This window comes from Schistocerca nitens, unplaced genomic scaffold (genome assembly GCF_023898315.1).
Source record: "Schistocerca nitens isolate TAMUIC-IGC-003100 unplaced genomic scaffold, iqSchNite1.1 HiC_scaffold_203, whole genome shotgun sequence".
NCBI lineage: Eukaryota > Metazoa > Arthropoda > Insecta > Orthoptera > Acrididae > Schistocerca > Schistocerca nitens.
This window is the reverse complement of record NW_026045744.1, coordinates 60,513-85,088: the sequence shown is the minus strand read 5'-3', so window position 1 is coordinate 85,088 and position 24,576 is coordinate 60,513. Positions and strand designations below refer to the sequence as shown.

General features: G+C 55.2%; 24 non-coding genes and 1 pseudogene across 24 annotated transcripts; all 25 read left to right on the top strand.

The window, feature by feature from the left end:
• The first annotated feature begins 655 nt into the window (after window positions 1-655).
• Window positions 656-774, top strand: LOC126220638 (5S ribosomal RNA). Its single transcript, XR_007543010.1, has one exon. It is a non-coding gene; the product is annotated as a 5S ribosomal RNA (ribosomal RNA).
• Window positions 775-1,607: 833 nt separating this feature from the next.
• On the top strand, window positions 1,608-1,726 carry LOC126220637 (5S ribosomal RNA). The gene has a single exon (XR_007543009.1). It is a non-coding gene; the product is annotated as a 5S ribosomal RNA (ribosomal RNA).
• An 838-nt stretch (window positions 1,727-2,564) lies between these two features.
• On the top strand, window positions 2,565-2,683 carry LOC126220636 (5S ribosomal RNA). The gene has a single exon (XR_007543008.1). It is a non-coding gene; the product is annotated as a 5S ribosomal RNA (ribosomal RNA).
• Window positions 2,684-3,526: 843 nt separating this feature from the next.
• On the top strand, window positions 3,527-3,645 carry LOC126220635 (5S ribosomal RNA). The gene has a single exon (XR_007543007.1). It is a non-coding gene; the product is annotated as a 5S ribosomal RNA (ribosomal RNA).
• An 843-nt stretch (window positions 3,646-4,488) lies between these two features.
• LOC126220634 (5S ribosomal RNA) lies at window positions 4,489-4,607 on the top strand. Its single transcript, XR_007543006.1, has one exon. It is a non-coding gene; the product is annotated as a 5S ribosomal RNA (ribosomal RNA).
• Window positions 4,608-5,450: 843 nt separating this feature from the next.
• LOC126220633 (5S ribosomal RNA) lies at window positions 5,451-5,569 on the top strand. The gene has a single exon (XR_007543005.1). It is a non-coding gene; the product is annotated as a 5S ribosomal RNA (ribosomal RNA).
• Window positions 5,570-6,412: 843 nt separating this feature from the next.
• Window positions 6,413-6,531, top strand: LOC126220631 (5S ribosomal RNA). Its single transcript, XR_007543004.1, has one exon. It is a non-coding gene; the product is annotated as a 5S ribosomal RNA (ribosomal RNA).
• An 843-nt stretch (window positions 6,532-7,374) lies between these two features.
• On the top strand, window positions 7,375-7,493 carry LOC126220630 (5S ribosomal RNA). The gene has a single exon (XR_007543003.1). It is a non-coding gene; the product is annotated as a 5S ribosomal RNA (ribosomal RNA).
• An 843-nt stretch (window positions 7,494-8,336) lies between these two features.
• On the top strand, window positions 8,337-8,455 carry LOC126220628 (5S ribosomal RNA). Its single transcript, XR_007543001.1, has one exon. It is a non-coding gene; the product is annotated as a 5S ribosomal RNA (ribosomal RNA).
• An 843-nt stretch (window positions 8,456-9,298) lies between these two features.
• On the top strand, window positions 9,299-9,417 carry LOC126220627 (5S ribosomal RNA). Its single transcript, XR_007543000.1, has one exon. It is a non-coding gene; the product is annotated as a 5S ribosomal RNA (ribosomal RNA).
• An 843-nt stretch (window positions 9,418-10,260) lies between these two features.
• LOC126220626 (5S ribosomal RNA) lies at window positions 10,261-10,379 on the top strand. The gene has a single exon (XR_007542999.1). It is a non-coding gene; the product is annotated as a 5S ribosomal RNA (ribosomal RNA).
• An 843-nt stretch (window positions 10,380-11,222) lies between these two features.
• LOC126220697 (5S ribosomal RNA) lies at window positions 11,223-11,327 on the top strand (annotated as a pseudogene).
• An 842-nt stretch (window positions 11,328-12,169) lies between these two features.
• Window positions 12,170-12,288, top strand: LOC126220625 (5S ribosomal RNA). Its single transcript, XR_007542998.1, has one exon. It is a non-coding gene; the product is annotated as a 5S ribosomal RNA (ribosomal RNA).
• Window positions 12,289-13,130: 842 nt separating this feature from the next.
• On the top strand, window positions 13,131-13,249 carry LOC126220624 (5S ribosomal RNA). The gene has a single exon (XR_007542997.1). It is a non-coding gene; the product is annotated as a 5S ribosomal RNA (ribosomal RNA).
• Window positions 13,250-14,092: 843 nt separating this feature from the next.
• On the top strand, window positions 14,093-14,211 carry LOC126220695 (5S ribosomal RNA). The gene has a single exon (XR_007543062.1). It is a non-coding gene; the product is annotated as a 5S ribosomal RNA (ribosomal RNA).
• An 837-nt stretch (window positions 14,212-15,048) lies between these two features.
• On the top strand, window positions 15,049-15,167 carry LOC126220623 (5S ribosomal RNA). Its single transcript, XR_007542996.1, has one exon. It is a non-coding gene; the product is annotated as a 5S ribosomal RNA (ribosomal RNA).
• An 842-nt stretch (window positions 15,168-16,009) lies between these two features.
• Window positions 16,010-16,128, top strand: LOC126220622 (5S ribosomal RNA). Its single transcript, XR_007542995.1, has one exon. It is a non-coding gene; the product is annotated as a 5S ribosomal RNA (ribosomal RNA).
• An 843-nt stretch (window positions 16,129-16,971) lies between these two features.
• On the top strand, window positions 16,972-17,090 carry LOC126220620 (5S ribosomal RNA). The gene has a single exon (XR_007542994.1). It is a non-coding gene; the product is annotated as a 5S ribosomal RNA (ribosomal RNA).
• Window positions 17,091-17,933: 843 nt separating this feature from the next.
• On the top strand, window positions 17,934-18,052 carry LOC126220694 (5S ribosomal RNA). Its single transcript, XR_007543061.1, has one exon. It is a non-coding gene; the product is annotated as a 5S ribosomal RNA (ribosomal RNA).
• Window positions 18,053-18,889: 837 nt separating this feature from the next.
• LOC126220619 (5S ribosomal RNA) lies at window positions 18,890-19,008 on the top strand. Its single transcript, XR_007542993.1, has one exon. It is a non-coding gene; the product is annotated as a 5S ribosomal RNA (ribosomal RNA).
• Window positions 19,009-19,850: 842 nt separating this feature from the next.
• Window positions 19,851-19,969, top strand: LOC126220693 (5S ribosomal RNA). Its single transcript, XR_007543060.1, has one exon. It is a non-coding gene; the product is annotated as a 5S ribosomal RNA (ribosomal RNA).
• Window positions 19,970-20,806: 837 nt separating this feature from the next.
• Window positions 20,807-20,925, top strand: LOC126220618 (5S ribosomal RNA). The gene has a single exon (XR_007542992.1). It is a non-coding gene; the product is annotated as a 5S ribosomal RNA (ribosomal RNA).
• An 843-nt stretch (window positions 20,926-21,768) lies between these two features.
• LOC126220692 (5S ribosomal RNA) lies at window positions 21,769-21,887 on the top strand. Its single transcript, XR_007543059.1, has one exon. It is a non-coding gene; the product is annotated as a 5S ribosomal RNA (ribosomal RNA).
• Window positions 21,888-22,724: 837 nt separating this feature from the next.
• Window positions 22,725-22,843, top strand: LOC126220616 (5S ribosomal RNA). Its single transcript, XR_007542990.1, has one exon. It is a non-coding gene; the product is annotated as a 5S ribosomal RNA (ribosomal RNA).
• An 842-nt stretch (window positions 22,844-23,685) lies between these two features.
• Window positions 23,686-23,804, top strand: LOC126220615 (5S ribosomal RNA). The gene has a single exon (XR_007542989.1). It is a non-coding gene; the product is annotated as a 5S ribosomal RNA (ribosomal RNA).
• Window positions 23,805-24,576: the final 772 nt, after the last annotated feature.

The following is a 24,576-nucleotide window of genomic DNA, read 5'->3' as shown; positions in this document are numbered from 1 at the left end:
AAACAGTACGAATCGGCAGGTGATTTCTGAAATACGTCAGCGCCTATTGTTGTGTAGGAGTGTAGAGTTCCAAATTTGATTTGTAATCACGAATTTGTCCCTTAGTCGTCTCGTCTCGTCTCGTCCCGCAGACGTTTGTCGTGCTTGCGCTGTCATATGGACCACGACCCGAGCGGCAGCGAGCGGCAGTCGAGCAAAGTCGGGACAAGTCGGGACGGGATACGAATGGTGCGAATGCACTGCAAAGTACGCAGACACCTGGTGCGAGGCGAGGCGAGGCGAGGCGAGGCGAGGCGAGGCGAGGAAGCCCACATCGCTACCAGTGGCGCCCTCCAGCACGACACTGCCACACCCCGCACAGGCCCCCCGCTGGACACCAGGGACAAGATGCGTCCTCCGCTAGTGTCGAAGGCTGCACGCGCCCAGCGAATGACAGGAGGTGCAACGAGCAGCAGTGCGTCTCACACACGCGGCGGTGCGCCCGCTAATTCGGCCGTCGCTCTGCTGGGACGCCGGGCGCGCCCCCCGCGCCGTCCTCGAGGAACTGGCTGTTGCGGAAGGAAGTGCCTACGTCAAATGCGGCCGAAAACTAACATTTTGTGTGTTGGGAGAAAAGCCGAACGCGAATTCTGCCGTGCTCCTACATTACACGAGTGCCAACGGCCATACCATGATAAATACACCGGTTCTCGTCCGATCACCGAAGTTAAGTATCATTGGGCCCGGTTAGTACTTGGATGGGTGACCGCCTGGGAAACCCGGGTGCTGTTGGCTCCCTTCCTTTTTTTTTTTTTTTTATGTCGCTACCCCTGCCAGCCCAATTTTCAAACTACCCTTCTGTTGTGACAACGATGCTTCCTTAAGCCTTTTAAACTACTGTAATGGTACGAAAATGCAGTAATTAACTCAGTTTGGGGGAGAATGTGCTAACCAAGTTTGCCAAGAAGACTTTCAAAACGACAAAACAGTACGAATCGGCAGGTGATTTCTGAAATACGTCAGCGCCTATTGTTGTGTAGGAGTGTAGAGTTCCAAATTTGATTTGTAATCACGAATTTGTCCCTTAGTCGTCTCGTCTCGTCTCGTCCCGCAGACGTTTGTCGTGCTTGCGCTGTCATATGGACCACGACCCGAGCGGCAGCGAGCGGCAGTCGAGCAAAGTCGGGACAAGTCGGGACGGGATACGAATGGTGCGAATGCACTGCAAAGTACGCAGACACCTGGTGCGAGGCGAGGCGAGGCGAGGCGAGGCGAGGAAGCCCACATCGCTACCAGTGGCGCCCTCCAGCACGACACTGCCACACCCCGCACAGGCCCCCCGCTGGACACCAGGGACAAGATGCGTCCTCCGCTAGTGTCGAAGGCTGCACGCGCCCAGCGAATGACAGGAGGTGCAACGAGCAGCAGTGCGTCTCACACACGCGGCGGTGCGCCCGCTAATTCGGCCGTCGCTCTGCTGGGACGCCGGGCGCGCCCCCCGCGCCGTCCTCGAGGAACTGGCTGTTGCGGAAGGAAGTGCCTACGTCAAATGCGGCCGAAAACTAACATTTTGTGTGTTGGGAGAAAAGCCGAACGCGAATTCTGCCGTGCTCCTACATTACACGAGTGCCAACGGCCATACCATGATAAATACACCGGTTCTCGTCCGATCACCGAAGTTAAGTATCATTGGGCCCGGTTAGTACTTGGATGGGTGACCGCCTGGGAAACCCGGGTGCTGTTGGCTCCCTTCCTTTTTTTTTTTTTTTTATGTCGCTACCCCTGCCAGCCCAATTTTCAAACTACCCTTCTGTTGTGACAACGATGCTTCCTTAAGCCTTTTAAACTACTGTAATGGTACGAAAATGCAGTAATTAACTCAGTTTGGGGGAGAATGTGCTAACCAAGTTTGCCAAGAAGACTTTCAAAACGACAAAACAGTACGAATCGGCAGGTGATTTCTGAAATACGTCAGCGCCTATTGTTGTGTAGGAGTGTAGAGTTCCAAATTTGATTTGTAATCACGAATTTGTCCCTTAGTCGTCTCGTCTCGTCTCGTCCCGCAGACGTTTGTCGTGCTTGCGCTGTCATATGGACCACGACCCGAGCGGCAGCGAGCGGCAGTCGAGCAAAGTCGGGACAAGTCGGGACGGGATACGAATGGTGCGAATGCACTGCAAAGTACGCAGACACCTGGTGCGAGGCGAGGCGAGGCGAGGCGAGGCGAGGCGAGGAAGCCCACATCGCTACCAGTGGCGCCCTCCAGCACGACACTGCCACACCCCGCACAGGCCCCCCGCTGGACACCAGGGACAAGATGCGTCCTCCGCTAGTGTCGAAGGCTGCACGCGCCCAGCGAATGACAGGAGGTGCAACGAGCAGCAGTGCGTCTCACACACGCGGCGGTGCGCCCGCTAATTCGGCCGTCGCTCTGCTGGGACGCCGGGCGCGCCCCCCGCGCCGTCCTCGAGGAACTGGCTGTTGCGGAAGGAAGTGCCTACGTCAAATGCGGCCGAAAACTAACATTTTGTGTGTTGGGAGAAAAGCCGAACGCGAATTCTGCCGTGCTCCTACATTACACGAGTGCCAACGGCCATACCATGATAAATACACCGGTTCTCGTCCGATCACCGAAGTTAAGTATCATTGGGCCCGGTTAGTACTTGGATGGGTGACCGCCTGGGAAACCCGGGTGCTGTTGGCTCCCTTCCTTTTTTTTTTTTTTTTATGTCGCTACCCCTGCCAGCCCAATTTTCAAACTACCCTTCTGTTGTGACAACGATGCTTCCTTAAGCCTTTTAAACTACTGTAATGGTACGAAAATGCAGTAATTAACTCAGTTTGGGGGAGAATGTGCTAACCAAGTTTGCCAAGAAGACTTTCAAAACGACAAAACAGTACGAATCGGCAGGTGATTTCTGAAATACGTCAGCGCCTATTGTTGTGTAGGAGTGTAGAGTTCCAAATTTGATTTGTAATCACGAATTTGTCCCTTAGTCGTCTCGTCTCGTCTCGTCCCGCAGACGTTTGTCGTGCTTGCGCTGTCATATGGACCACGACCCGAGCGGCAGCGAGCGGCAGTCGAGCAAAGTCGGGACAAGTCGGGACGGGATACGAATGGTGCGAATGCACTGCAAAGTACGCAGACACCTGGTGCGAGGCGAGGCGAGGCGAGGCGAGGCGAGGCGAGGCGAGGAAGCCCACATCGCTACCAGTGGCGCCCTCCAGCACGACACTGCCACACCCCGCACAGGCCCCCCGCTGGACACCAGGGACAAGATGCGTCCTCCGCTAGTGTCGAAGGCTGCACGCGCCCAGCGAATGACAGGAGGTGCAACGAGCAGCAGTGCGTCTCACACACGCGGCGGTGCGCCCGCTAATTCGGCCGTCGCTCTGCTGGGACGCCGGGCGCGCCCCCCGCGCCGTCCTCGAGGAACTGGCTGTTGCGGAAGGAAGTGCCTACGTCAAATGCGGCCGAAAACTAACATTTTGTGTGTTGGGAGAAAAGCCGAACGCGAATTCTGCCGTGCTCCTACATTACACGAGTGCCAACGGCCATACCATGATAAATACACCGGTTCTCGTCCGATCACCGAAGTTAAGTATCATTGGGCCCGGTTAGTACTTGGATGGGTGACCGCCTGGGAAACCCGGGTGCTGTTGGCTCCCTTCCTTTTTTTTTTTTTTTTATGTCGCTACCCCTGCCAGCCCAATTTTCAAACTACCCTTCTGTTGTGACAACGATGCTTCCTTAAGCCTTTTAAACTACTGTAATGGTACGAAAATGCAGTAATTAACTCAGTTTGGGGGAGAATGTGCTAACCAAGTTTGCCAAGAAGACTTTCAAAACGACAAAACAGTACGAATCGGCAGGTGATTTCTGAAATACGTCAGCGCCTATTGTTGTGTAGGAGTGTAGAGTTCCAAATTTGATTTGTAATCACGAATTTGTCCCTTAGTCGTCTCGTCTCGTCTCGTCCCGCAGACGTTTGTCGTGCTTGCGCTGTCATATGGACCACGACCCGAGCGGCAGCGAGCGGCAGTCGAGCAAAGTCGGGACAAGTCGGGACGGGATACGAATGGTGCGAATGCACTGCAAAGTACGCAGACACCTGGTGCGAGGCGAGGCGAGGCGAGGCGAGGCGAGGCGAGGCGAGGAAGCCCACATCGCTACCAGTGGCGCCCTCCAGCACGACACTGCCACACCCCGCACAGGCCCCCCGCTGGACACCAGGGACAAGATGCGTCCTCCGCTAGTGTCGAAGGCTGCACGCGCCCAGCGAATGACAGGAGGTGCAACGAGCAGCAGTGCGTCTCACACACGCGGCGGTGCGCCCGCTAATTCGGCCGTCGCTCTGCTGGGACGCCGGGCGCGCCCCCCGCGCCGTCCTCGAGGAACTGGCTGTTGCGGAAGGAAGTGCCTACGTCAAATGCGGCCGAAAACTAACATTTTGTGTGTTGGGAGAAAAGCCGAACGCGAATTCTGCCGTGCTCCTACATTACACGAGTGCCAACGGCCATACCATGATAAATACACCGGTTCTCGTCCGATCACCGAAGTTAAGTATCATTGGGCCCGGTTAGTACTTGGATGGGTGACCGCCTGGGAAACCCGGGTGCTGTTGGCTCCCTTCCTTTTTTTTTTTTTTTTATGTCGCTACCCCTGCCAGCCCAATTTTCAAACTACCCTTCTGTTGTGACAACGATGCTTCCTTAAGCCTTTTAAACTACTGTAATGGTACGAAAATGCAGTAATTAACTCAGTTTGGGGGAGAATGTGCTAACCAAGTTTGCCAAGAAGACTTTCAAAACGACAAAACAGTACGAATCGGCAGGTGATTTCTGAAATACGTCAGCGCCTATTGTTGTGTAGGAGTGTAGAGTTCCAAATTTGATTTGTAATCACGAATTTGTCCCTTAGTCGTCTCGTCTCGTCTCGTCCCGCAGACGTTTGTCGTGCTTGCGCTGTCATATGGACCACGACCCGAGCGGCAGCGAGCGGCAGTCGAGCAAAGTCGGGACAAGTCGGGACGGGATACGAATGGTGCGAATGCACTGCAAAGTACGCAGACACCTGGTGCGAGGCGAGGCGAGGCGAGGCGAGGCGAGGCGAGGCGAGGAAGCCCACATCGCTACCAGTGGCGCCCTCCAGCACGACACTGCCACACCCCGCACAGGCCCCCCGCTGGACACCAGGGACAAGATGCGTCCTCCGCTAGTGTCGAAGGCTGCACGCGCCCAGCGAATGACAGGAGGTGCAACGAGCAGCAGTGCGTCTCACACACGCGGCGGTGCGCCCGCTAATTCGGCCGTCGCTCTGCTGGGACGCCGGGCGCGCCCCCCGCGCCGTCCTCGAGGAACTGGCTGTTGCGGAAGGAAGTGCCTACGTCAAATGCGGCCGAAAACTAACATTTTGTGTGTTGGGAGAAAAGCCGAACGCGAATTCTGCCGTGCTCCTACATTACACGAGTGCCAACGGCCATACCATGATAAATACACCGGTTCTCGTCCGATCACCGAAGTTAAGTATCATTGGGCCCGGTTAGTACTTGGATGGGTGACCGCCTGGGAAACCCGGGTGCTGTTGGCTCCCTTCCTTTTTTTTTTTTTTTTATGTCGCTACCCCTGCCAGCCCAATTTTCAAACTACCCTTCTGTTGTGACAACGATGCTTCCTTAAGCCTTTTAAACTACTGTAATGGTACGAAAATGCAGTAATTAACTCAGTTTGGGGGAGAATGTGCTAACCAAGTTTGCCAAGAAGACTTTCAAAACGACAAAACAGTACGAATCGGCAGGTGATTTCTGAAATACGTCAGCGCCTATTGTTGTGTAGGAGTGTAGAGTTCCAAATTTGATTTGTAATCACGAATTTGTCCCTTAGTCGTCTCGTCTCGTCTCGTCCCGCAGACGTTTGTCGTGCTTGCGCTGTCATATGGACCACGACCCGAGCGGCAGCGAGCGGCAGTCGAGCAAAGTCGGGACAAGTCGGGACGGGATACGAATGGTGCGAATGCACTGCAAAGTACGCAGACACCTGGTGCGAGGCGAGGCGAGGCGAGGCGAGGCGAGGCGAGGCGAGGAAGCCCACATCGCTACCAGTGGCGCCCTCCAGCACGACACTGCCACACCCCGCACAGGCCCCCCGCTGGACACCAGGGACAAGATGCGTCCTCCGCTAGTGTCGAAGGCTGCACGCGCCCAGCGAATGACAGGAGGTGCAACGAGCAGCAGTGCGTCTCACACACGCGGCGGTGCGCCCGCTAATTCGGCCGTCGCTCTGCTGGGACGCCGGGCGCGCCCCCCGCGCCGTCCTCGAGGAACTGGCTGTTGCGGAAGGAAGTGCCTACGTCAAATGCGGCCGAAAACTAACATTTTGTGTGTTGGGAGAAAAGCCGAACGCGAATTCTGCCGTGCTCCTACATTACACGAGTGCCAACGGCCATACCATGATAAATACACCGGTTCTCGTCCGATCACCGAAGTTAAGTATCATTGGGCCCGGTTAGTACTTGGATGGGTGACCGCCTGGGAAACCCGGGTGCTGTTGGCTCCCTTCCTTTTTTTTTTTTTTTTATGTCGCTACCCCTGCCAGCCCAATTTTCAAACTACCCTTCTGTTGTGACAACGATGCTTCCTTAAGCCTTTTAAACTACTGTAATGGTACGAAAATGCAGTAATTAACTCAGTTTGGGGGAGAATGTGCTAACCAAGTTTGCCAAGAAGACTTTCAAAACGACAAAACAGTACGAATCGGCAGGTGATTTCTGAAATACGTCAGCGCCTATTGTTGTGTAGGAGTGTAGAGTTCCAAATTTGATTTGTAATCACGAATTTGTCCCTTAGTCGTCTCGTCTCGTCTCGTCCCGCAGACGTTTGTCGTGCTTGCGCTGTCATATGGACCACGACCCGAGCGGCAGCGAGCGGCAGTCGAGCAAAGTCGGGACAAGTCGGGACGGGATACGAATGGTGCGAATGCACTGCAAAGTACGCAGACACCTGGTGCGAGGCGAGGCGAGGCGAGGCGAGGCGAGGCGAGGCGAGGAAGCCCACATCGCTACCAGTGGCGCCCTCCAGCACGACACTGCCACACCCCGCACAGGCCCCCCGCTGGACACCAGGGACAAGATGCGTCCTCCGCTAGTGTCGAAGGCTGCACGCGCCCAGCGAATGACAGGAGGTGCAACGAGCAGCAGTGCGTCTCACACACGCGGCGGTGCGCCCGCTAATTCGGCCGTCGCTCTGCTGGGACGCCGGGCGCGCCCCCCGCGCCGTCCTCGAGGAACTGGCTGTTGCGGAAGGAAGTGCCTACGTCAAATGCGGCCGAAAACTAACATTTTGTGTGTTGGGAGAAAAGCCGAACGCGAATTCTGCCGTGCTCCTACATTACACGAGTGCCAACGGCCATACCATGATAAATACACCGGTTCTCGTCCGATCACCGAAGTTAAGTATCATTGGGCCCGGTTAGTACTTGGATGGGTGACCGCCTGGGAAACCCGGGTGCTGTTGGCTCCCTTCCTTTTTTTTTTTTTTTTATGTCGCTACCCCTGCCAGCCCAATTTTCAAACTACCCTTCTGTTGTGACAACGATGCTTCCTTAAGCCTTTTAAACTACTGTAATGGTACGAAAATGCAGTAATTAACTCAGTTTGGGGGAGAATGTGCTAACCAAGTTTGCCAAGAAGACTTTCAAAACGACAAAACAGTACGAATCGGCAGGTGATTTCTGAAATACGTCAGCGCCTATTGTTGTGTAGGAGTGTAGAGTTCCAAATTTGATTTGTAATCACGAATTTGTCCCTTAGTCGTCTCGTCTCGTCTCGTCCCGCAGACGTTTGTCGTGCTTGCGCTGTCATATGGACCACGACCCGAGCGGCAGCGAGCGGCAGTCGAGCAAAGTCGGGACAAGTCGGGACGGGATACGAATGGTGCGAATGCACTGCAAAGTACGCAGACACCTGGTGCGAGGCGAGGCGAGGCGAGGCGAGGCGAGGCGAGGCGAGGAAGCCCACATCGCTACCAGTGGCGCCCTCCAGCACGACACTGCCACACCCCGCACAGGCCCCCCGCTGGACACCAGGGACAAGATGCGTCCTCCGCTAGTGTCGAAGGCTGCACGCGCCCAGCGAATGACAGGAGGTGCAACGAGCAGCAGTGCGTCTCACACACGCGGCGGTGCGCCCGCTAATTCGGCCGTCGCTCTGCTGGGACGCCGGGCGCGCCCCCCGCGCCGTCCTCGAGGAACTGGCTGTTGCGGAAGGAAGTGCCTACGTCAAATGCGGCCGAAAACTAACATTTTGTGTGTTGGGAGAAAAGCCGAACGCGAATTCTGCCGTGCTCCTACATTACACGAGTGCCAACGGCCATACCATGATAAATACACCGGTTCTCGTCCGATCACCGAAGTTAAGTATCATTGGGCCCGGTTAGTACTTGGATGGGTGACCGCCTGGGAAACCCGGGTGCTGTTGGCTCCCTTCCTTTTTTTTTTTTTTTTTTTTTATGTCGCTACCCCTGCCAGCCCAATTTTCAAACTACCCTTCTGTTGTGACAACGATGCTTCCTTAAGCCTTTTAAACTACTGTAATGGTACGAAAATGCAGTAATTAACTCAGTTTGGGGGAGAATGTGCTAACCAAGTTTGCCAAGAAGACTTTCAAAACGACAAAACAGTACGAATCGGCAGGTGATTTCTGAAATACGTCAGCGCCTATTGTTGTGTAGGAGTGTAGAGTTCCAAATTTGATTTGTAATCACGAATTTGTCCCTTAGTCGTCTCGTCTCGTCTCGTCCCGCAGACGTTTGTCGTGCTTGCGCTGTCATATGGACCACGACCCGAGCGGCAGCGAGCGGCAGTCGAGCAAAGTCGGGACAAGTCGGGACGGGATACGAATGGTGCGAATGCACTGCAAAGTACGCAGACACCTGGTGCGAGGCGAGGCGAGGCGAGGCGAGGCGAGGCGAGGAAGCCCACATCGCTACCAGTGGCGCCCTCCAGCACGACACTGCCACACCCCGCACAGGCCCCCCGCTGGACACCAGGGACAAGATGCGTCCTCCGCTAGTGTCGAAGGCTGCACGCGCCCAGCGAATGACAGGAGGTGCAACGAGCAGCAGTGCGTCTCACACACGCGGCGGTGCGCCCGCTAATTCGGCCGTCGCTCTGCTGGGACGCCGGGCGCGCCCCCCGCGCCGTCCTCGAGGAACTGGCTGTTGCGGAAGGAAGTGCCTACGTCAAATGCGGCCGAAAACTAACATTTTGTGTGTTGGGAGAAAAGCCGAACGCGAATTCTGCCGTGCTCCTACATTACACGAGTGCCAACGGCCATACCATGATAAATACACCGGTTCTCGTCCGATCACCGAAGTTAAGTATCATTGGGCCCGGTTAGTACTTGGATGGGTGACCGCCTGGGAAACCCGGGTGCTGTTGGCTCCCTTCCTTTTTTTTTTTTTTTTATGTCGCTACCCCTGCCAGCCCAATTTTCAAACTACCCTTCTGTTGTGACAACGATGCTTCCTTAAGCCTTTTAAACTACTGTAATGGTACGAAAATGCAGTAATTAACTCAGTTTGGGGGAGAATGTGCTAACCAAGTTTGCCAAGAAGACTTTCAAAACGACAAAACAGTACGAATCGGCAGGTGATTTCTGAAATACGTCAGCGCCTATTGTTGTGTAGGAGTGTAGAGTTCCAAATTTGATTTGTAATCACGAATTTGTCCCTTAGTCGTCTCGTCTCGTCTCGTCCCGCAGACGTTTGTCGTGCTTGCGCTGTCATATGGACCACGACCCGAGCGGCAGCGAGCGGCAGTCGAGCAAAGTCGGGACAAGTCGGGACGGGATACGAATGGTGCGAATGCACTGCAAAGTACGCAGACACCTGGTGCGAGGCGAGGCGAGGCGAGGCGAGGCGAGGCGAGGCGAGGAAGCCCACATCGCTACCAGTGGCGCCCTCCAGCACGACACTGCCACACCCCGCACAGGCCCCCCGCTGGACACCAGGGACAAGATGCGTCCTCCGCTAGTGTCGAAGGCTGCACGCGCCCAGCGAATGACAGGAGGTGCAACGAGCAGCAGTGCGTCTCACACACGCGGCGGTGCGCCCGCTAATTCGGCCGTCGCTCTGCTGGGACGCCGGGCGCGCCCCCCGCGCCGTCCTCGAGGAACTGGCTGTTGCGGAAGGAAGTGCCTACGTCAAATGCGGCCGAAAACTAACATTTTGTGTGTTGGGAGAAAAGCCGAACGCGAATTCTGCCGTGCTCCTACATTACACGAGTGCCAACGGCCATACCATGATAAATACACCGGTTCTCGTCCGATCACCGAAGTTAAGTATCATTGGGCCCGGTTAGTACTTGGATGGGTGACCGCCTGGGAAACCCGGGTGCTGTTGGCTCCCTTCCTTTTTTTTTTTTTTTTATGTCGCTACCCCTGCCAGCCCAATTTTCAAACTACCCTTCTGTTGTGACAACGATGCTTCCTTAAGCCTTTTAAACTACTGTAATGGTACGAAAATGCAGTAATTAACTCAGTTTGGGGGAGAATGTGCTAACCAAGTTTGCCAAGAAGACTTTCAAAACGACAAAACAGTACGAATCGGCAGGTGATTTCTGAAATACGTCAGCGCCTATTGTTGTGTAGGAGTGTAGAGTTCCAAATTTGATTTGTAATCACGAATTTGTCCCTTAGTCGTCTCGTCTCGTCTCGTCCCGCAGACGTTTGTCGTGCTTGCGCTGTCATATGGACCACGACCCGAGCGGCAGCGAGCGGCAGTCGAGCAAAGTCGGGACAAGTCGGGACGGGATACGAATGGTGCGAATGCACTGCAAAGTACGCAGACACCTGGTGCGAGGCGAGGCGAGGCGAGGCGAGGCGAGGCGAGGCGAGGAAGCCCACATCGCTACCAGTGGCGCCCTCCAGCACGACACTGCCACACCCCGCACAGGCCCCCCGCTGGACACCAGGGACAAGATGCGTCCTCCGCTAGTGTCGAAGGCTGCACGCGCCCAGCGAATGACAGGAGGTGCAACGAGCAGCAGTGCGTCTCACACACGCGGCGGTGCGCCCGCTAATTCGGCCGTCGCTCTGCTGGGACGCCGGGCGCGCCCCCCGCGCCGTCCTCGAGGAACTGGCTGTTGCGGAAGGAAGTGCCTACGTCAAATGCGGCCGAAAACTAACATTTTGTGTGTTGGGAGAAAAGCCGAACGCGAATTCTGCCGTGCTCCTACATTACACGAGTGCCAACGGCCATACCATGATAAATACACCGGTTCTCGTCCGATCACCGAAGTTAAGTATCATTGGGCCCGGTTAGTACTTGGATGGGTGACCGGTGCTGTTGGCTCCCTTCCTTTTTTTTTTTTTTTGTTTTATGTCGCTACCCCTGCCAGCCCAATTTTCAAACTACCCTTCTGTTGTGACAACGATGCTTCCTTAAGCCTTTTAAACTACTGTAATGGTACGAAAATGCAGTAATTAACTCAGTTTGAGGGAGAATGTGCTAACCAAGTTTGCCAAGAAGACTTTGAAAACGACAAAACAGTACGAATCGGCAGGTGATTTCTGAAATACGTCAGCGCCTATTGTTGTGTAGGAGTGTAGAGTTCCAAATTTGATTTGTAATCACGAATTTGTCCCTTAGTCGTCTCGTCTCGTCTCGTCCCGCAGACGTTTGTCGTGCTTGCGCTGTCATATGGACCACGACCCGAGCGGCAGCGAGCGGCAGTCGAGCAAAGTCGGGACAAGTCGGGACGGGATACGAATGGTGCGAATGCACTGCAAAGTACGCAGACACCTGGTGCGAGGCGAGGCGAGGCGAGGCGAGGCGAGGCGAGGAAGCCCACATCGCTACCAGTGGCGCCCTCCAGCACGACACTGCCACACCCCGCACAGGCCCCCCGCTGGACACCAGGGACAAGATGCGTCCTCCGCTAGTGTCGAAGGCTGCACGCGCCCAGCGAATGACAGGAGGTGCAACGAGCAGCAGTGCGTCTCACACACGCGGCGGTGCGCCCGCTAATTCGGCCGTCGCTCTGCTGGGACGCCGGGCGCGCCCCCCGCGCCGTCCTCGAGGAACTGGCTGTTGCGGAAGGAAGTGCTTTCGTCAAATGCGGCCGAAAACTAACATTTTGTGTGTTGGGAGAAAAGCCGAACGCGAATTCTGCCGTGCTCCTACATTACACGAGTGCCAACGGCCATACCATGATAAATACACCGGTTCTCGTCCGATCACCGAAGTTAAGTATCATTGGGCCCGGTTAGTACTTGGATGGGTGACCGCCTGGGAAACCCGGGTGCTGTTGGCTCCCTTCCTTTTTTTTTTTTTTTGTTTTATGTCGCTACCCCTGCCAGCCCAATTTTCAAACTACCCTTCTGTTGTGACAACGATGCTTCCTTAAGCCTTTTAAACTACTGTAATGGTACGAAAATGCAGTAATTAACTCAGTTTGAGGGAGAATGTGCTAACCAAGTTTGCCAAGAAGACTTTGAAAACGACAAAACAGTACGAATCGGCAGGTGATTTCTGAAATACGTCAGCGCCTATTGTTGTGTAGGAGTGTAGAGTTCCAAATTTGATTTGTAATCACGAATTTGTCCCTTAGTCGTCTCGTCTCGTCTCGTCCCGCAGACGTTTGTCGTGCTTGCGCTGTCATATGGACCACGACCCGAGCGGCAGCGAGCGGCAGTCGAGCAAAGTCGGGACAAGTCGGGACGGGATACGAATGGTGCGAATGCACTGCAAAGTACGCAGACACCTGGTGCGAGGCGAGGCGAGGCGAGGCGAGGCGAGGCGAGGAAGCCCACATCGCTACCAGTGGCGCCCTCCAGCACGACACTGCCACACCCCGCACAGGCCCCCCGCTGGACACCAGGGACAAGATGCGTCCTCCGCTAGTGTCGAAGGCTGCACGCGCCCAGCGAATGACAGGAGGTGCAACGAGCAGCAGTGCGTCTCACACACGCGGCGGTGCGCCCGCTAATTCGGCCGTCGCTCTGCTGGGACGCCGGGCGCGCCCCCCGCGCCGTCCTCGAGGAACTGGCTGTTGCGGAAGGAAGTGCTTTCGTCAAATGCGGCCGAAAACTAACATTTTGTGTGTTGGGAGAAAAGCCGAACGCGAATTCTGCCGTGCTCCTACATTACACGAGTGCCAACGGCCATACCATGATAAATACACCGGTTCTCGTCCGATCACCGAAGTTAAGTATCATTGGGCCCGGTTAGTACTTGGATGGGTGACCGCCTGGGAAACCCGGGTGCTGTTGGCTCCCTTCCTTTTTTTTTTTTTTTTGTTTTATGTCGCTACCCCTGCCAGCCCAATTTTCAAACTACCCTTCTGTTGTGACAACGATGCTTCCTTAAGCCTTTTAAACTACTGTAATGGTACGAAAATGCAGTAATTAACTCAGTTTGAGGGAGAATGTGCTAACCAAGTTTGCCAAGAAGACTTTGAAAACGACAAAACAGTACGAATCGGCAGGTGATTTCTGAAATACGTCAGCGCCTATTGTTGTGTAGGAGTGTAGAGTTCCAAATTTGATTTGTAATCACGAATTTGTCCCTTAGTCGTCTCGTCTCGTCTCGTCCCGCAGACGTTTGTCGTGCTTGCGCTGTCATATGGACCACGACCCGAGCGGCAGCGAGCGGCAGTCGAGCAAAGTCGGGACAAGTCGGGACGGGATACGAATGGTGCGAATGCACTGCAAAGTACGCAGACACCTGGTGCGAGGCGAGGCGAGGCGAGGCGAGGCGAGGCGAGGAAGCCCACATCGCTACCAGTGGCGCCCTCCAGCACGACACTGCCACACCCCGCACAGGCCCCCCGCTGGACACCAGGGACAAGATGCGTCCTCCGCTAGTGTCGAAGGCTGCACGCGCCCAGCGAATGACAGGAGGTGCAACGAGCAGCAGTGCGTCTCACACACGCGGCGGTGCGCCCGCTAATTCGGCCGTCGCTCTGCTGGGACGCCGGGCGCGCCCCCCGCGCCGTCCTCGAGGAACTGGCTGTTGCGGAAGGAAGTGCTTTCGTCAAATGCGGCCGAAAACTAACATTTTGTGTGTTGGGAGAAAAGCCGAACGCGAATTCTGCCGTGCTCCTACATTACACGAGTGCCAACGGCCATACCATGATAAATACACCGGTTCTCGTCCGATCACCGAAGTTAAGTATCGTTGGGCCCGGTTAGTACTTGGATGGGTGACCGCCTGGGAAACCCGGGTGCTGTTGGCTCCCTTTTTTTTTTTTTTGTTTTATGTCGCTACCCCTGCCAGCCCAATTTTCAAACTACCCTTCTGTTGTGACAACGATGCTTCCTTAAGCCTTTTAAACTACTGTAATGGTACGAAAATGCAGTAATTAACTCAGTTTGAGGGAGAATGTGCTAACCAAGTTTGCCAAGAAGACTTTGAAAACGACAAAACAGTACGAATCGGCAGGTGATTTCTGAAATACGTCAGCGCCTATTGTTGTGTAGGAGTGTAGAGTTCCAAATTTGATTTGTAATCACGAATTTGTCCCTTAGTCGTCTCGTCTCGTCTCGTCCCGCAGACGTTTGTCGTGCTTGCGCTGTCATATGGACCACGACCCGAGCGGCAGCGAGCGGCAGTCGAGCAAAGTCGGGACAAGTCGGGACGGGATACGAATGGTGCGAATGCACTGCAAAGTACGCAGACACCTGGTGCGAGGCGAGGCGAGGCGAGGCGAGGCGAGGCGAGGAAGCCCACATCGCTACCAGTGGCGCCCTCCAGCACGACACTGCCACACCCCGCACAGGCCCCCCGCTGGACACCAGGGACAAGATGCGTCCTCCGCTAGTGTCGAAGGCTGCACGCGCCCAGCGAATGACAGGAGGTGCAACGAGCAGCAGTGCGTCTCACACACGCGGCGGTGCGCCCGCTAATTCGGCCGTCGCTCTGCTGGGACGCCGGGCGCGCCCCCCGCGCCGTCCTCGAGGAACTGGCTGTTGCGGAAGGAAGTGCTTTCGTCAAATGCGGCCGAAAACTAACATTTTGTGTGTTGGGAGAAAAGCCGAACGCGAATTCTGCCGTGCTCCTACATTACACGAGTGCCAACGGCCATACCATGATAAATACACCGGTTCTCGTCCGATCACCGAAGTTAAGTATCATTGGGCCCGGTTAGTACTTGGATGGGTGACCGCCTGGGAAACCCGGGTGCTGTTGGCTCCCTTCCTTTTTTTTTTTTTTTGTTTTATGTCGCTACCCCTGCCAGCCCAATTTTCAAACTACCCTTCTGTTGTGACAACGATGCTTCCTTAAGCCTTTTAAACTACTGTAATGGTACGAAAATGCAGTAATTAACTCAGTTTGAGGGAGAATGTGCTAACCAAGTTTGCCAAGAAGACTTTGAAAACGACAAAACAGTACGAATCGGCAGGTGATTTCTGAAATACGTCAGCGCCTATTGTTGTGTAGGAGTGTAGAGTTCCAAATTTGATTTGTAATCACGAATTTGTCCCTTAGTCGTCTCGTCTCGTCTCGTCCCGCAGACGTTTGTCGTGCTTGCGCTGTCATATGGACCACGACCCGAGCGGCAGCGAGCGGCAGTCGAGCAAAGTCGGGACAAGTCGGGACGGGATACGAATGGTGCGAATGCACTGCAAAGTACGCAGACACCTGGTGCGAGGCGAGGCGAGGCGAGGCGAGGCGAGGCGAGGAAGCCCACATCGCTACCAGTGGCGCCCTCCAGCACGACACTGCCACACCCCGCACAGGCCCCCCGCTGGACACCAGGGACAAGATGCGTCCTCCGCTAGTGTCGAAGGCTGCACGCGCCCAGCGAATGACAGGAGGTGCAACGAGCAGCAGTGCGTCTCACACACGCGGCGGTGCGCCCGCTAATTCGGCCGTCGCTCTGCTGGGACGCCGGGCGCGCCCCCCGCGCCGTCCTCGAGGAACTGGCTGTTGCGGAAGGAAGTGCTTTCGTCAAATGCGGCCGAAAACTAACATTTTGTGTGTTGGGAGAAAAGCCGAACGCGAATTCTGCCGTGCTCCTACATTACACGAGTGCCAACGGCCATACCATGATAAATACACCGGTTCTCGTCCGATCACCGAAGTTAAGTATCATTGGGCCCGGTTAGTACTTGGATGGGTGACCGCCTGGGAAACCCGGGTGCTGTTGGCTCCCTTCCTTTTTTTTTTTTTTTTGTTTTATGTCGCTACCCCTGCCAGCCCAATTTTCAAACTACCCTTCTGTTGTGACAACGATGCTTCCTTAAGCCTTTTAAACTACTGTAATGGTACGAAAATGCAGTAATTAACTCAGTTTGAGGGAGAATGTGCTAACCAAGTTTGCCAAGAAGACTTTGAAAACGACAAAACAGTACGAATCGGCAGGTGATTTCTGAAATACGTCAGCGCCTATTGTTGTGTAGGAGTGTAGAGTTCCAAATTTGATTTGTAATCACGAATTTGTCCCTTAGTCGTCTCGTCTCGTCTCGTCCCGCAGACGTTTGTCGTGCTTGCGCTGTCATATGGACCACGACCCGAGCGGCAGCGAGCGGCAGTCGAGCAAAGTCGGGACAAGTCGGGACGGGATACGAATGGTGCGAATGCACTGCAAAGTACGCAGACACCTGGTGCGAGGCGAGGCGAGGCGAGGCGAGGCGAGGCGAGGAAGCCCACATCGCTACCAGTGGCGCCCTCCAGCACGACACTGCCACACCCCGCACAGGCCCCCCGCTGGACACCAGGGACAAGATGCGTCCTCCGCTAGTGTCGAAGGCTGCACGCGCCCAGCGAATGACAGGAGGTGCAACGAGCAGCAGTGCGTCTCACACACGCGGCGGTGCGCCCGCTAATTCGGCCGTCGCTCTGCTGGGACGCCGGGCGCGCCCCCCGCGCCGTCCTCGAGGAACTGGCTGTTGCGGAAGGAAGTGCTTTCGTCAAATGCGGCCGAAAACTAACATTTTGTGTGTTGGGAGAAAAGCCGAACGCGAATTCTGCCGTGCTCCTACATTACACGAGTGCCAACGGCCATACCATGATAAATACACCGGTTCTCGTCCGATCACCGAAGTTAAGTATCATTGGGCCCGGTTAGTACTTGGATGGGTGACCGCCTGGGAAACCCGGGTGCTGTTGGCTCCCTTCCTTTTTTTTTTTTTTTTGTTTTATGTCGCTACCCCTGCCAGCCCAATTTTCAAACTACCCTTCTGTTGTGACAACGATGCTTCCTTAAGCCTTTTAAACTACTGTAATGGTACGAAAATGCAGTAATTAACTCAGTTTGAGGGAGAATGTGCTAACCAAGTTTGCCAAGAAGACTTTGAAAACGACAAAACAGTACGAATCGGCAGGTGATTTCTGAAATACGTCAGCGCCTATTGTTGTGTAGGAGTGTAGAGTTCCAAATTTGATTTGTAATCACGAATTTGTCCCTTAGTCGTCTCGTCTCGTCTCGTCCCGCAGACGTTTGTCGTGCTTGCGCTGTCATATGGACCACGACCCGAGCGGCAGCGAGCGGCAGTCGAGCAAAGTCGGGACAAGTCGGGACGGGATACGAATGGTGCGAATGCACTGCAAAGTACGCAGACACCTGGTGCGAGGCGAGGCGAGGCGAGGCGAGGCGAGGCGAGGAAGCCCACATCGCTACCAGTGGCGCCCTCCAGCACGACACTGCCACACCCCGCACAGGCCCCCCGCTGGACACCAGGGACAAGATGCGTCCTCCGCTAGTGTCGAAGGCTGCACGCGCCCAGCGAATGACAGGAGGTGCAACGAGCAGCAGTGCGTCTCACACACGCGGCGGTGCGCCCGCTAATTCGGCCGTCGCTCTGCTGGGACGCCGGGCGCGCCCCCCGCGCCGTCCTCGAGGAACTGGCTGTTGCGGAAGGAAGTGCTTTCGTCAAATGCGGCCGAAAACTAACATTTTGTGTGTTGGGAGAAAAGCCGAACGCGAATTCTGCCGTGCTCCTACATTACACGAGTGCCAACGGCCATACCATGATAAATACACCGGTTCTCGTCCGATCACCGAAGTTAAGTATCGTTGGGCCCGGTTAGTACTTGGATGGGTGACCGCCTGGGAAACCCGGGTGCTGTTGGCTCCCTTTTTTTTTTTTTTGTTTTATGTCGCTACCCCTGCCAGCCCAATTTTCAAACTACCCTTCTGTTGTGACAACGATGCTTCCTTAAGCCTTTTAAACTACTGTAATGGTACGAAAATGCAGTAATTAACTCAGTTTGAGGGAGAATGTGCTAACCAAGTTTGCCAAGAAGACTTTGAAAACGACAAAACAGTACGAATCGGCAGGTGATTTCTGAAATACGTCAGCGCCTATTGTTGTGTAGGAGTGTAGAGTTCCAAATTTGATTTGTAATCACGAATTTGTCCCTTAGTCGTCTCGTCTCGTCTCGTCCCGCAGACGTTTGTCGTGCTTGCGCTGTCATATGGACCACGACCCGAGCGGCAGCGAGCGGCAGTCGAGCAAAGTCGGGACAAGTCGGGACGGGATACGAATGGTGCGAATGCACTGCAAAGTACGCAGACACCTGGTGCGAGGCGAGGCGAGGCGAGGCGAGGCGAGGCGAGGAAGCCCACATCGCTACCAGTGGCGCCCTCCAGCACGACACTGCCACACCCCGCACAGGCCCCCCGCTGGACACCAGGGACAAGATGCGTCCTCCGCTAGTGTCGAAGGCTGCACGCGCCCAGCGAATGACAGGAGGTGCAACGAGCAGCAGTGCGTCTCACACACGCGGCGGTGCGCCCGCTAATTCGGCCGTCGCTCTGCTGGGACGCCGGGCGCGCCCCCCGCGCCGTCCTCGAGGAACTGGCTGTTGCGGAAGGAAGTGCTTTCGTCAAATGCGGCCGAAAACTAACATTTTGTGTGTTGGGAGAAAAGCCGAACGCGAATTCTGCCGTGCTCCTACATTACACGAGTGCCAACGGCCATACCATGATAAATACACCGGTTCTCGTCCGATCACCGAAGTTAAGTATCATTGGGCCCGGTTAGTACTTGGATGGGTGACCGCCTGGGAAACCCGGGTGCTGTTGGCTCCCTTCCTTTTTTTTTTTTTTTGTTTTATGTCGCTACCCCTGCCAGCCCAATTTTCAAACTACCCTTCTGTTGTGACAACGATGCTTCCTTAAGCCTTTTAAACTACTGTAATGGTACGAAAATGCAGTAATTAACTCAGTTTGAGGGAGAATGTGCTAACCAAGTTTGCCAAGAAGACTTTGAAAACGACAAAACAGTACGAATCGGCAGGTGATTTCTGAAATACGTCAGCGCCTATTGTTGTGTAGGAGTGTAGAGTTCCAAATTTGATTTGTAATCACGAATTTGTCCCTTAGTCGTCTCGTCTCGTCTCGTCCCGCAGACGTTTGTCGTGCTTGCGCTGTCATATGGACCACGACCCGAGCGGCAGCGAGCGGCAGTCGAGCAAAGTCGGGACAAGTCGGGACGGGATACGAATGGTGCGAATGCACTGCAAAGTACGCAGACACCTGGTGCGAGGCGAGGCGAGGCGAGGCGAGGCGAGGCGAGGAAGCCCACATCGCTACCAGTGGCGCCCTCCAGCACGACACTGCCACACCCCGCACAGGCCCCCCGCTGGACACCAGGGACAAGATGCGTCCTCCGCTAGTGTCGAAGGCTGCACGCGCCCAGCGAATGACAGGAGGTGCAACGAGCAGCAGTGCGTCTCACACACGCGGCGGTGCGCCCGCTAATTCGGCCGTCGCTCTGCTGGGACGCCGGGCGCGCCCCCCGCGCCGTCCTCGAGGAACTGGCTGTTGCGGAAGGAAGTGCTTTCGTCAAATGCGGCCGAAAACTAACATTTTGTGTGTTGGGAGAAAAGCCGAACGCGAATTCTGCCGTGCTCCTACATTACACGAGTGCCAACGGCCATACCATGATAAATACACCGGTTCTCGTCCGATCACCGAAGTTAAGTATCGTTGGGCCCGGTTAGTACTTGGATGGGTGACCGCCTGGGAAACCCGGGTGCTGTTGGCTCCCTTTTTTTTTTTTTTGTTTTATGTCGCTACCCCTGCCAGCCCAATTTTCAAACTACCCTTCTGTTGTGACAACGATGCTTCCTTAAGCCTTTTAAACTACTGTAATGGTACGAAAATGCAGTAATTAACTCAGTTTGAGGGAGAATGTGCTAACCAAGTTTGCCAAGAAGACTTTGAAAACGACAAAACAGTACGAATCGGCAGGTGATTTCTGAAATACGTCAGCGCCTATTGTTGTGTAGGAGTGTAGAGTTCCAAATTTGATTTGTAATCACGAATTTGTCCCTTAGTCGTCTCGTCTCGTCTCGTCCCGCAGACGTTTGTCGTGCTTGCGCTGTCATATGGACCACGACCCGAGCGGCAGCGAGCGGCAGTCGAGCAAAGTCGGGACAAGTCGGGACGGGATACGAATGGTGCGAATGCACTGCAAAGTACGCAGACACCTGGTGCGAGGCGAGGCGAGGCGAGGCGAGGCGAGGCGAGGAAGCCCACATCGCTACCAGTGGCGCCCTCCAGCACGACACTGCCACACCCCGCACAGGCCCCCCGCTGGACACCAGGGACAAGATGCGTCCTCCGCTAGTGTCGAAGGCTGCACGCGCCCAGCGAATGACAGGAGGTGCAACGAGCAGCAGTGCGTCTCACACACGCGGCGGTGCGCCCGCTAATTCGGCCGTCGCTCTGCTGGGACGCCGGGCGCGCCCCCCGCGCCGTCCTCGAGGAACTGGCTGTTGCGGAAGGAAGTGCTTTCGTCAAATGCGGCCGAAAACTAACATTTTGTGTGTTGGGAGAAAAGCCGAACGCGAATTCTGCCGTGCTCCTACATTACACGAGTGCCAACGGCCATACCATGATAAATACACCGGTTCTCGTCCGATCACCGAAGTTAAGTATCATTGGGCCCGGTTAGTACTTGGATGGGTGACCGCCTGGGAAACCCGGGTGCTGTTGGCTCCCTTCCTTTTTTTTTTTTTTTTGTTTTATGTCGCTACCCCTGCCAGCCCAATTTTCAAACTACCCTTCTGTTGTGACAACGATGCTTCCTTAAGCCTTTTAAACTACTGTAATGGTACGAAAATGCAGTAATTAACTCAGTTTGAGGGAGAATGTGCTAACCAAGTTTGCCAAGAAGACTTTGAAAACGACAAAACAGTACGAATCGGCAGGTGATTTCTGAAATACGTCAGCGCCTATTGTTGTGTAGGAGTGTAGAGTTCCAAATTTGATTTGTAATCACGAATTTGTCCCTTAGTCGTCTCGTCTCGTCTCGTCCCGCAGACGTTTGTCGTGCTTGCGCTGTCATATGGACCACGACCCGAGCGGCAGCGAGCGGCAGTCGAGCAAAGTCGGGACAAGTCGGGACGGGATACGAATGGTGCGAATGCACTGCAAAGTACGCAGACACCTGGTGCGAGGCGAGGCGAGGCGAGGCGAGGCGAGGCGAGGAAGCCCACATCGCTACCAGTGGCGCCCTCCAGCACGACACTGCCACACCCCGCACAGGCCCCCCGCTGGACACCAGGGACAAGATGCGTCCTCCGCTAGTGTCGAAGGCTGCACGCGCCCAGCGAATGACAGGAGGTGCAACGAGCAGCAGTGCGTCTCACACACGCGGCGGTGCGCCCGCTAATTCGGCCGTCGCTCTGCTGGGACGCCGGGCGCGCCCCCCGCGCCGTCCTCGAGGAACTGGCTGTTGCGGAAGGAAGTGCTTTCGTCAAATGCGGCCGAAAACTAACATTTTGTGTGTTGGGAGAAAAGCCGAACGCGAATTCTGCCGTGCTCCTACATTACACGAGTGCCAACGGCCATACCATGATAAATACACCGGTTCTCGTCCGATCACCGAAGTTAAGTATCGTTGGGCCCGGTTAGTACTTGGATGGGTGACCGCCTGGGAAACCCGGGTGCTGTTGGCTCCCTTTTTTTTTTTTTTGTTTTATGTCGCTACCCCTGCCAGCCCAATTTTCAAACTACCCTTCTGTTGTGACAACGATGCTTCCTTAAGCCTTTTAAACTACTGTAATGGTACGAAAATGCAGTAATTAACTCAGTTTGAGGGAGAATGTGCTAACCAAGTTTGCCAAGAAGACTTTGAAAACGACAAAACAGTACGAATCGGCAGGTGATTTCTGAAATACGTCAGCGCCTATTGTTGTGTAGGAGTGTAGAGTTCCAAATTTGATTTGTAATCACGAATTTGTCCCTTAGTCGTCTCGTCTCGTCTCGTCCCGCAGACGTTTGTCGTGCTTGCGCTGTCATATGGACCACGACCCGAGCGGCAGCGAGCGGCAGTCGAGCAAAGTCGGGACAAGTCGGGACGGGATACGAATGGTGCGAATGCACTGCAAAGTACGCAGACACCTGGTGCGAGGCGAGGCGAGGCGAGGCGAGGCGAGGCGAGGAAGCCCACATCGCTACCAGTGGCGCCCTCCAGCACGACACTGCCACACCCCGCACAGGCCCCCCGCTGGACACCAGGGACAAGATGCGTCCTCCGCTAGTGTCGAAGGCTGCACGCGCCCAGCGAATGACAGGAGGTGCAACGAGCAGCAGTGCGTCTCACACACGCGGCGGTGCGCCCGCTAATTCGGCCGTCGCTCTGCTGGGACGCCGGGCGCGCCCCCCGCGCCGTCCTCGAGGAACTGGCTGTTGCGGAAGGAAGTGCTTTCGTCAAATGCGGCCGAAAACTAACATTTTGTGTGTTGGGAGAAAAGCCGAACGCGAATTCTGCCGTGCTCCTACATTACACGAGTGCCAACGGCCATACCATGATAAATACACCGGTTCTCGTCCGATCACCGAAGTTAAGTATCATTGGGCCCGGTTAGTACTTGGATGGGTGACCGCCTGGGAAACCCGGGTGCTGTTGGCTCCCTTCCTTTTTTTTTTTTTTTGTTTTATGTCGCTACCCCTGCCAGCCCAATTTTCAAACTACCCTTCTGTTGTGACAACGATGCTTCCTTAAGCCTTTTAAACTACTGTAATGGTACGAAAATGCAGTAATTAACTCAGTTTGAGGGAGAATGTGCTAACCAAGTTTGCCAAGAAGACTTTGAAAACGACAAAACAGTACGAATCGGCAGGTGATTTCTGAAATACGTCAGCGCCTATTGTTGTGTAGGAGTGTAGAGTTCCAAATTTGATTTGTAATCACGAATTTGTCCCTTAGTCGTCTCGTCTCGTCTCGTCCCGCAGACGTTTGTCGTGCTTGCGCTGTCATATGGACCACGACCCGAGCGGCAGCGAGCGGCAGTCGAGCAAAGTCGGGACAAGTCGGGACGGGATACGAATGGTGCGAATGCACTGCAAAGTACGCAGACACCTGGTGCGAGGCGAGGCGAGGCGAGGCGAGGCGAGGCGAGGAAGCCCACATCGCTACCAGTGGCGCCCTCCAGCACGACACTGCCACACCCCGCACAGGCCCCCCGCTGGACACCAGGGACAAGATGCGTCCTCCGCTAGTGTCGAAGGCTGCACGCGCCCAGCGAATGACAGGAGGTGCAACGAGCAGCAGTGCGTCTCACACACGCGGCGGTGCGCCCGCTAATTCGGCCGTCGCTCTGCTGGGACGCCGGGCGCGCCCCCCGCGCCGTCCTCGAGGAACTGGCTGTTGCGGAAGGAAGTGCTTTCGTCAAATGCGGCCGAAAACTAACATTTTGTGTGTTGGGAGAAAAGCCGAACGCGAATTCTGCCGTGCTCCTACATTACACGAGTGCCAACGGCCATACCATGATAAATACACCGGTTCTCGTCCGATCACCGAAGTTAAGTATCATTGGGCCCGGTTAGTACTTGGATGGGTGACCGCCTGGGAAACCCGGGTGCTGTTGGCTCCCTTCCTTTTTTTTTTTTTTTGTTTTATGTCGCTACCCCTGCCAGCCCAATTTTCAAACTACCCTTCTGTTGTGACAACGATGCTTCCTTAAGCCTTTTAAACTACTGTAATGGTACGAAAATGCAGTAATTAACTCAGTTTGAGGGAGAATGTGCTAACCAAGTTTGCCAAGAAGACTTTGAAAACGACAAAACAGTACGAATCGGCAGGTGATTTCTGAAATACGTCAGCGCCTATTGTTGTGTAGGAGTGTAGAGTTCCAAATTTGATTTGTAATCACGAATTTGTCCCTTAGTCGTCTCGTCTCGTCTCGTCCCGCAGACGTTTGTCGTGCTTGCGCTGTCATATGGACCACGACCCGAGCGGCAGCGAGCGGCAGTCGAGCAAAGTCGGGACAAGTCGGGACGGGATACGAATGGTGCGAATGCACTGCAAAGTACGCAGACACCTGGTGCGAGGCGAGGCGAGGCGAGGCGAGGCGAGGCGAGGAAGCCCACATCGCTACCAGTGGCGCCCTCCAGCACGACACTGCCACACCCCGCACAGGCCCCCCGCTGGACACCAGGGACAAGATGCGTCCTCCGCTAGTGTCGAAGGCTGCACGCGCCCAGCGAATGACAGGAGGTGCAACGAGCAGCAGTGCGTCTCACACACGCGGCGGTGCGCCCGCTAATTCGGCCGTCGCTCTGCTGGGACGCCGGGCGCGCCCCCCGCGCCGTCCTCGAGGAACTGGCTGTTGCGGAAGGAAGTGCTTTCGTCAAATGCGGCCG